Below are 8,662 nucleotides of genomic sequence, written 5' to 3' on the forward strand. Positions count from 1 at the left end.
ACACACACACACACACACACACACACACACACACACACACACACACACACACACACACACACAAACAGCCACTGTGCCAGAGGATATTACATGCAGCGTCTGACACCTCTAAATAAGTGTTTACTCTTCGTGTACGTGTGTGTTGGAGTGTGTGTATTTGCTTTTGCATTTTATTTTTCCCTTTACTGTCGCCTCTCCATCTATGATCATGTGTGTGTGTGTGTGTGTGTGTGTGTGTGTGTGTGTGTGTGTGTGTGTGTGTGTGTGTGTGTGTGTGCCCGACAGCAGCAGGACTATGAAATGTATCCAGAAAGATCATCACCTATTCCCAGCGTCTACACGGTGCGCTCCTTCGTTAGCATCAGCAGCATGTAATGTGATTCCTTGATGTACAAATGTTCTTTTGAATCTACAGCATTTTCATTGCGTGTTTAGGCAAATGATGTGTCATTTAACTGTGTAATGATTTTAGTTAAGAAAAGGAAATGAAATGTGAATTGAATCCTGTCTGATGTAAAGTTTATAGAGATTTGGGATAAAACAAACCAATTCTGCTGTAACGTTAAGTAAAAGCAATTATTTTATGGTTTTGTATTTATTTGTATTTGATTGCCTCGAACACAAAATAAATTCAAATATGAACTTGAACAATTGTTTGGTATTCAGCTTTCAAAAGCACTGAGCTGTTCATGTGTGTGTGCGTGTGTGTGCCTGCATGCACCCACGTGCATACATGTATCTCAGTCTGTCTGCAAAGAGATTTTAATAAGACAGAAAAGAGGGGGTACAGTAAATCCTACATCTGAGCAAACTCATCTCTGAGACCCGAGGGTGCCGTGCTGTGATTGACAGGCCTCCTTTCACTGGCGCAGTCGGACGCGGGACGGATTAGGGCCGTCTCGCCCTAAAGGGCCATTGTGGCTTCACGTCTCCCAGCTGCTTCACCGCGCACCCCACACCACGGCTAAGGAGGGGCTTCTGAGCGTGAGTGTGTGTGTCTGTGTGTCTGTGTGTCTGCGTAACAAGGCGAGATGGTTTGTTTGGCATGCGTTTGCTTGACCTTCTGTTGTAATTCTCTGAGCTGTTAAAAAAAGTAGGATGTCACCACAGTGTCAAAACTTTGCGCATGCTGTTTTATTGTTGAATACATCAAGATTTTTACACTTATAAACCGAATACATTCAAAGCTTCAAAAGAAAATCTTTATGGTTTGGCTTTGTGTTAACATTTTTTATGAGGAGTTTAGACATCCTTTTAGCAAGAACTCAAGCTTTATTGAATGTTTTTTTTAAGAACAATCAAATTTATTTCACATCCTTTCAACGTGTTACTTATCTGGATTTTGACACTTACCTTAAGATGGTATTTCATACCTCGTTTAAATTTAAAGTTTAATATGACAGGTAGCACTAAAATCCCTTTACGTCCCAGGTGTGTTGCTGTGCCTGCAGCCTCACCTTCCCTCTCGTGTGGTGTCCTCAACTCCAGATGTGCAATGTACATTGGCCTTAAATCTTAAAACTACTGACATAATTATCACTGTGATGGATGGCTCCTGTTAAACTGGTTTTGTTGCCCTTTTTAAAAGCATAAAAACGTTCAACTGCGTGCTACCCCTGCCAGTTTTACAGGCTTGGATTTATTTGTACTAAGACTAGAACCTTTAAAATCTTATCATCACATGTACAAATTAAAATTTCTCAGCTTCAGGCTTAACGCCCTTATTAAAGGCAAAAGGCAACTCCTAAAAATATGAATCATTGTGTTCAAGTTCTGAAAGCATATGGGAGGAATTATCAACCATAATGAACCAAAGAGTTAGAATGCAGTGTAAAATGTAAAACTTTTTCAAAACTGCAAATGTTTTGGGGTTTTCACATTCTTAACTTCATGATCTATGGTAACTACCATAATTAAATATTCATTTATACAAAGAACAARACTGAAACCAGCTCTGGGTGATTTTGGTCCTTGGGCCTTCACTAAAATTAAAAAAAACACAGTTTTATGTTGAATTCATTGCTTGAGCTAAGTAACATTTCAGAAATTTTAAATCCATTATCAAAGAACATAGATTGTTACTAAATCAAACAACTGCAATTTCAAACTCTGTCATACAAAAAAGAAACAAGATGCAGATATTTAGTTGCTTTCTGTAAGTTTTATTTGGGAATTTTCTGTGGTCCAAAAAATTTCACAATAAAAGTGAATGCAAAAAGTTGCAGACATGTAGGGTGCAGTGGTATAAAAAAGATTATAGAGCTGCCTAACATGTTTTCAGCTCGGTGGAAAGGAAGGAGGTCACATGGGAACTCTGCAAAAGCAACAGTGCTGCTGAACCATGAATAYAGCCTGTGTCCAAATTCAGGGGCTGGCTCCTTGGTCGACCCCGAAGACTGGAAAAAAAGTGACTGTGAACTTGGAGGGTCTAGTCTTCGGCTTCATTCCCACCCTTACCTTACCAACGAAGCAAAAAATAGATCGAAATGAACAAATATCAATATGTTAGTATTATAAACATCACAAAACAAACTAAATTAGCTTAAAGGCAATATTTGAAGAACTAATGAACCTGCTGTAGGTGTACGTTTGTTTTGGCTCTACCAGCTCATTTGATTTCTGACAATAATAATAATAAAACACATGTCTATACAAATGACAAAGYATTTCCAACACAACCCCTTGAAACTTGTAAATTTTATACTGCCCAGGTGTTTATAAAAAATGTACTCCTTCAACAATCTCAGGCGCAGTGCTGTGACGTAGGCGGACGGCCCTTCGGAGGACACAGCCTCTGAATTTGGACACAGCCGTAGATTCAACTTATGCTGCCATCCAGACTGTTTTTTTGGAACACTGTTCAGCAAGAAAAAGCCTAACCTGAGTCTGATTCTGCATGTTTAACAACAACACGACTCTGTCATTTAAATAAGGATATAAAAGACAATTTAACATTGTAAAAATCTTTCAGTCAAAACTTCCTTTTTAACATTAAACTCCTTCTCTTCTTGTATTTAGTCCCATATTGAATAGCTTTAAATGAATACAATGTTTTCATTTAAATCAACTGAATGCTGTTTTCACACTTTTAGATAAAAAAAGGTGGTTGAAACCTAATGCAGAGCACTCTTGAATGGTAAAAACACAACAGAGTGTTTCAGTGAGTGTGTGCATGCAAGAAAGAGATATTGTACTACAGGCAAATGTGTGCCAGTAACATGACCTTTTCAACCTCTTTGCTTCTTCCCTGGGGTTTCCCATCCGTTTCCAAAGAGGCCTTGTAGGGAGTGCCCATCATGGGGGATCCTTCAGGGTTTATGAGGCCCCTGGCGTGGATGCTGAGCAGGGCGGGCTGCCACTGCAGCAAAGCTGGCACCGGGTTTTGGCAGGAAAGAGAAAGCCTGAAGCTTGCCACATTCCTGCTGAGATTCTCCCAGGCAATTAGACTGCTGCATCAGGAGAGAAACGCAGAGGGAAACTGAGCAGGACCAGTGATTGGCAAAGTTCACCAGTTTGTATTGACGCTGCAGTAACCAAGCAGCTGGATGTAAACAGACAAATTGTTTCTGGTTAACGCGGGTACACTGCTAGCAACCCCTTCCAGCTCTACTTGTTAGTATTTGTTTTCAAAGTGTGCTCGATGTGATAAGTCCTTGAAAGAATGGCCTTGATGTGATTTGTGCAAAGGGTGGAAAAAAAAAAAAAAGGTTGCCCTCCTTCTATCCATGTCCCTGTCACCCCCAGCGGAAAAAGGAGTGGATCACCCTCACTCTCACTGTCTCTTTTCCTTTCTCCCTTCTCCATCTCTCCGTCTGATGAAAGAAGAACTATGATCACTTCGACAACAAAGGGCCCTGCTGCTTGTGTTTGGATGAGGCTCTTCTTCTCTCCTTCCTTCTCCTTCTGTATCTATTTCTTCTAAACCCGTCTGATCTCACTTACTCTCTCCTTCCTCTGTGCCCCCACCCACCCCACATCCCCCCCGTCCCTCGTCCACTCCCTCCCTGCCTGCTCTATCTCTTGCTGCCTGATGCCACTCTCCAGTTTTGCTCCTCCATTCTTCGTTAGGGCCTCAGCGATACAATCAGGGTATGGAATTAAAAATCAGAAAGTGTCCTTGTCGAAGAGACACCCCGGTTGGTGCACTTTGATGTCTCCTCTGAAATTTGAAATTCATATGTTGTCACACTTGATTTTATTCCCTCTCTCTCCCTCACTCACTCTCTCTTTTAGCATTTTCCTTTTTTTTTCATCTTCCTCCTTTCTGTCAAGTGCCATCATGTACTATTCAGCGATGAAGAGAGAAACGAGAGAAATAGAGAAATGTACAAAGCATTGTAAAAACGTCTTCCTTAAGTCTTTTCTTGTCTTTTTTATGTTTTTACTTAGTTAAGAAGGCGGGGAGAGATAATGAATCATTCAATTTCCCTTTGAATGTAGGTGCTGGGGTGCGTGGGTTTAGAGGTAGAAGGCAGGGAGTAAGGGACCACAGGATGGGGTGGTGATGTGCCGGCAGGCCACTTTGATGCCATTTCAGAGCAATAAAGTTAAAGCTATTTGACAGGGTGAGTAAAGTGGGGCTGCCACACACTACACCTCACAAAATCAGATTGACACCCAAGATTTTGTGATAACAACCTTGTCTGACCTCCACAAACACATCAAATGCATCTATATTTCTATTTTTTTTGTTTCCTCTTATTGAAAATATGTCTTTATTTTTATTAACGAACTGAAAATTTGTTGAGGTTGGGAGACTGGGACGAAGAGATTCAACACAATCTTTAGATTGATTAGTTTTTGTTCAGTGCCCTGAAAGGATGTTTGTTGTGACTTAGTGCTGTATAAATACACTGAAGTGAAATTGAAATTAAAGAAATATCATGTCTATATATGAGGATGGGGTTTTCTTGGTTTGGTGAGAACCTTAAAATAGACATATGATGCTTTTATTTCCTTCTTTTTCTACGTTTAAACCATTCAGCTGGGGTCCAGCTTATTTGGCAGTTCTGTTGTAATTACCGTGACATGATGGTTCAGAAAACGCCAAAGAAAATAGAGAAAATTGAACGGGTTAAAAAATATGACCCAAACAGTATATAAAATTATCTACAACAGCACCAGGATAAACTAAATTAACAGGTACTAAAAAGCATGAAAACATAACCCCGGTCCTGGCTTCTCTCCATTGGCTTCCTGTTCACTTGAGAATTGATTTTAAGGTTTTATTGATGTCTTTTAAAGTTTTTAATGGTCTGGCCCCATCATATTTATGCAATCTCCTTAACATCTACACTCCAGTCAGAGCACTTAGGTCTACCAACCAGTTCCTGTTAGATGTTCCTAGATCCAAACTGAAATGTAGAGGTGACCGGGCTTTTGCAATAGCTGCTCCAAAGCTGTGGAACAGTTTATCTCTTAGTATTCAGTCAGCAGAGACTGTTGAGGCTTTTAAATCTTTGCTGAAGATCCATTTATTTTCTTTGGCTTATGTATAAGACTGAGTTGGAATTTCAGTTAGAGTTTTTTCATATAGTACATTGTGTTTCTGTATTTGCATTTATTATTTTATTTTTTTTACATGTCTTGAGTGAACTGCGAAGCACTTTGGTCAGCTTTTGTTGTTTTAATGTGCTATACAAATAAATTTGACATTGACGTCGACATAAATTGAAATTGTCTGCAGTGCACAACAAACTTTATTTGATTTCTAAAAAAAAAGTGGATTTTGCATGAAATGTACCCTTTAAAAATGACAGAAAACAGATTGGATGCTCTCCTCTCTCTACAAAAACACAAATAAGTCCAGATTTATATCTAAAGAGCCTGTGAGTAACCATGCACACGCTCCTGAATTTGTTATTACATTCTAAAATAACAAATTTAAAAAAATTTGGGTAAAAACGTGTTGAGTTTAGTCGACAGCAGTGATATACTGTAATTCCAGCATTGCAAATAGGACGTGGCACATTTTCAAGATGCATTTCTTGAACAGAAAATGAGGGGGCATATCAGTAGATCCTTGATGGCCCTCCCAAGACAGTTATAAATGGGTATGTTGGTGGGGTGGCGTGGACTGAAGGATTGGTTGGCAGGGGTGGGGGGGCATGGTTGAGTAGAATGGGGATGGAGGCAAAGATGGGTAGTCCCATYGGTATAATATATCCCAGATTCACCATTAATCACTTTTGCCGAGTCCGTCACACTCTCCCTCTTCTTGCCAGCCTTTACTCCCACCTATATGACCTGCTCCCCAAGGTGATGGCAACTCATCCCTTCTGACCCCCTCAAACCATCAACACCCAACACTAGCACGACCTCAAAACAACAAATTCTTTTATTTAGCCCCTCAGGACGGCCTCACCCCCGTTTGTCTCTGTTTATGTCTCTCTTTGCTCCTTGCTCCTTTCACTCTCCATCTGACTTTTTTTCGCCCCTTGTTTTCTCCCTCTCTCTTTGTGACAAATGGGTTTTAATAAAAGCTGACAGAGCGATGAAATTAAAGGAGTGCATCCCATGGCCAGCTAACGCTGCAGYCTCACTGTGGCGCTGACATATTTAAAACAGGGCCTTAATTCAGTAGCCAGAGAGTGTCTTACATCACTGGGGCTACTCACTGTTGTAGGAATTATTACTACTTGACACGATAGTGTTGTTAAAAAAATTAAAAAGAAAGTATCAGCATTACTATTGGTTTCAGTAAAAATAAGAATCTGGCAGATCTTTTGTCCTTGTGTCGACTGTGACACCTATTAAACAGTTTATTCTATTGACCCTATTAGAAGATATTAGGCCCCATCTCCCATGTCACCTCATTATRGCGGCGGATCGTAAAGCGAGGGGGTTGGGATGGAGGAGGTGATCGGAGACAGAGAAAGGGAGCGTGTGTTTTTTCCAAGGGAATCCCTCCATAAGGACTAACTGACGTAGTGGACTTACCCACGCCTCGAGAGCGCTCGCTTAACGTTAGAAAGCATTGTTTTGTTGGATTACAAGGTTAGGAGGGGAACCTAATCCCGTAATTTTTAATCTCTCCTGATTCCAGAGGGGCAGATAAGAGACCAGGAGGGGGTGGGGTGRTGGGCTTCCCCGACAGAGCTTGGGTAGGTGGGCTGCTGACTGGAGGAGTGGAGGAGGGGTAAAAAAAAAAGATTGGTAACAAAGGGGCATATGATATCATCGGTAGGGCATGAGCTATTCACTTAGAAAATAAAGAGGTCAGCAAGAAAATACACTTTAAATTGAACCCAGAAAACACGAGATGCAAAAGGCCACCTCCAAAGTTGCTAAATTCAAATGGCATTGATGAAATCACTTGTGAAAYGATAACAGTTTAGGACTTCCTGGTAACAGAAATAATTCCAATCCTATTTGCAGGCAACTTGTGAAACATTTAAAATGGTTCTGTGACAGTGATAACACATCCTTTTCCCAAAACATTTCTGCTTTGTCATTTCATACCCTCACCACCGTGTGTCTGGCTGTGTGGATAATTTCTCCGACAGTTTACGGTGACAGGCTTTGGGGATGGAGGGATAAGTTGTCTGGGAGCTCATCCCTATAATCTGTGAAGGATATACAGGGCCTCCCTGGGCAGAATACAAGGACTGTTCACCTGCAGCATCAGCTAAATAAGATTAGGAGCTGGACTGGAACCCAAACACTGTGGGCTAAAATGTAAGCATATATACGGATATACAAATGTGTTTGAACTATTAAAGCTGAAAACAGAGTTGACACATTTTGCAGATGGATTTCAAAATCATGTTAACCCACAAAATGTAAAAGAAGGGTACATGAAATGAGCCAAAAACGTATTTTTAAAATATAAAGTTTACATTGAAGCTAGCAGAAAGGATGGGAATAGAAGGTGGTCACAGCAAACACAAGCATGTTTGAAATGATTGTGTCCAATCTTGAAGTAAACTTGGGCATCTTCCAGTGTGACAGAGATCAGCTAACTTCAGTATTTGACCCAAAACAGCCACATGAGCATTGTTTGCCCTCAAATGTGTAAAAARCGTTGATGTTTTGTGTTTAATTTCGACTAAACATGAAMCATTACGTTACTCGTCTTGTTGCTTGCAGCTAAGCATTGCTAACAAACAATAACTGAATTCTCGCAGTATTTTGTGCACAGAAACCGCATTTTAACATGTCCTCTAATAAACACTGATTAGTWCTACTTGTAYGASTGACTGAATRTGAAACAAATAATACAGAAATGCTTTTAAAAATAAAAGCGTTTTACTCACAGATATTAAGATGTGGTAAATAGGTGACATCTTGAATTCTGAACTCTCCCACTTTATGACAGTGAATTCCCATTGGAGGGGTGTTCCAGTTTAAATTTACTACTGAGCTACAGCAAAAGTAGGAGATGTATTGAAGCAAAATGGAGATTAGCCACCAGCGACTTTTACCTTAAACCCAGTGGTGGAATATTGTCATTTTGTAGGTAAAATAATTGACATGCATTGTGGGAGATGTAGAGATACGATCAATACTGGCTTTAGAATAGAATAGAATGGAATAGAATAGAATAGAATAGAATGCCTTTATTGTCATTTCACATGTGCATAATGAGATCAGAGCCACTCCCACAGTAGTGCACATTCACATTAAAAGAATTAGAAAAGAATAAAGAGTAACAGGATATAAT

General features: G+C 40.1%; 1 long non-coding RNA gene across 3 annotated transcripts in view; it reads left to right on the forward strand.

Moving 5' to 3' along the window:
* The window catches only part of LOC106523047 (uncharacterized), a 10,641-nt gene extending 10,165 nt beyond the window's left edge, over nucleotides 1–476 (forward strand). For 2 of the 3 annotated variants that reach the window (XR_001310848.1, XR_001310850.1), the window contains exon 4: nucleotides 286–476. This is a non-coding gene — a long non-coding RNA (uncharacterized LOC106523047). The remainder of the gene's footprint in view (nucleotides 1–285) is intronic. The other variant, XR_001310849.1, reaches the window with a different exon arrangement.
* Nucleotides 477–8,662: the final 8,186 nt, after the last annotated feature.

The sequence above is a fragment of the Austrofundulus limnaeus genome, unplaced genomic scaffold (assembly GCF_001266775.1).
Source record: "Austrofundulus limnaeus strain Quisiro unplaced genomic scaffold, Austrofundulus_limnaeus-1.0 Scaffold143, whole genome shotgun sequence".
NCBI lineage: Eukaryota > Metazoa > Chordata > Actinopteri > Cyprinodontiformes > Rivulidae > Austrofundulus > Austrofundulus limnaeus.